The following is a 1,571-nucleotide window of genomic DNA, read 5'->3' on the forward strand; positions in this document are numbered from 1 at the left end:
TCTTTTCAGATTGGTTCCTTTCTCTCAGTAATATGTATTTAATGTTCCTCTGTGTCTTTTTTTTTTTTTTTTTACTCCATTCACTTTGGCCAGCTTTGTTGCTTTCTAGTTTGGCAATTATGAATAAACTACTATAAAAACCCATATGCAAGCTTTTGCATGGATATAAGTTTTCAACTCATTTGGGGAAATTCCAAAGAACACTATTCCTGAATTATATGTAAAAGTATATTTTAGTTTTGTAGGAAACTGCCAAACTGTCTTCGCAAGTGGCTGTGTCATTATGCATTTCCGTCAGGCTTTACCATTTTTGATTGCTGGGAGGACTCTGGTACTCTATTCAGATGGAGCTCAGTTCTCGTTTTCTGTATGAAACCCTCACCAATAGCTCCAATAAAGGTGGGTATTTTGTTCTCCATGCTGCCAAAACAATTTTTAAATACCTGTGAAGTTGACCATGAATGAGGCCAAATCTGGGAAAGAACAAGTATCCTTCCGAGGTAAACCCACCTTAGCAAAGTTACTGGATGGGATGGTGAGTTAGGACAAGTAGTAAAGCTGAGTTATTGAGGAAAACATGTTTTACTGTAGGAAAAAAAAAAATGTGAATATTGCTGGTATCTCTCTGGATTCATCCACACTAATCTATGACTGCATACCAGTGAATCAAGAGTATAGGTAGCTTAGAATTTCTGCGTGAGAGCCCTCATCTACCTTAGCAGGAAGCTCCTATCTGAGCACCACACTGGGAAGAAAGACTTCCTCCCCTTAACACTGAAGCATTATTTGGCATATTGGGACCAGTGGAGTGCCCCAACACGTTATCTTTCTTGTTGTGGACAGAACAACTGAAACAATGGCAGAAATCGGGTAAAGGGGAAGGATTGTGACCAGAGGAAAGGAATGCCTACTTTGAGTTTTAACCCATCTTTGAAACAATGACCTCTGAACAAAACACTTAAGGGAATTGAAACCAGCACATAGCAATGTCCAGAAATCAGCTGATTTGTATATCACTCTTAAGGGATAAGGATTGCCAAAAAATTCTCAACAATGGGGAATTGGTAGAGAAATAAACACCTCAACATCAGCAGAGAGAAGATGCCATTAAAACATGGCTAATAAAATAAATATGAAACAGGGCTGGCTGTTTAGCTCAGTTGGTTAGAGCGTGGTGTTATAACACTATGATCCAGGGTATGGATCTCTGCACTGGATAGCTGCCAAATCAATCAGTCAATAAATAAGAAACAGGAACCACCAGTTATAGGAAAAATTTCCCTGTTTGATCTACCAGTTTTTTTTTTTTTAACTTGGAGATCAAATGAAATAATGCATATTATTGTAATTTGAAATGGCATGTTGTACAAAAGAAAGTATTATTTATCATAGAAATCAGTATCTTTGGGCTGGCCAGTTAGCTCAGTTGGTTAGACAGTTTTATAACACCAAGATCAAGGGGATCAGATCCCCATATTGACAAGTCACCAAAAAAAAAAAAAAAAAAAAAAAAGAAAAAAAAAAAAAAAAAAAAACCCCAAAAAAAAAAAAATTTTTTTTTTTTTTTTTTT

This window comes from Galeopterus variegatus, unplaced genomic scaffold (assembly GCF_000696425.1).
Source record: "Galeopterus variegatus unplaced genomic scaffold, G_variegatus-3.0.2 Scaffold1106, whole genome shotgun sequence".
In the NCBI taxonomy this organism is placed as follows: Eukaryota; Metazoa; Chordata; class Mammalia; order Dermoptera; family Cynocephalidae; genus Galeopterus; species Galeopterus variegatus.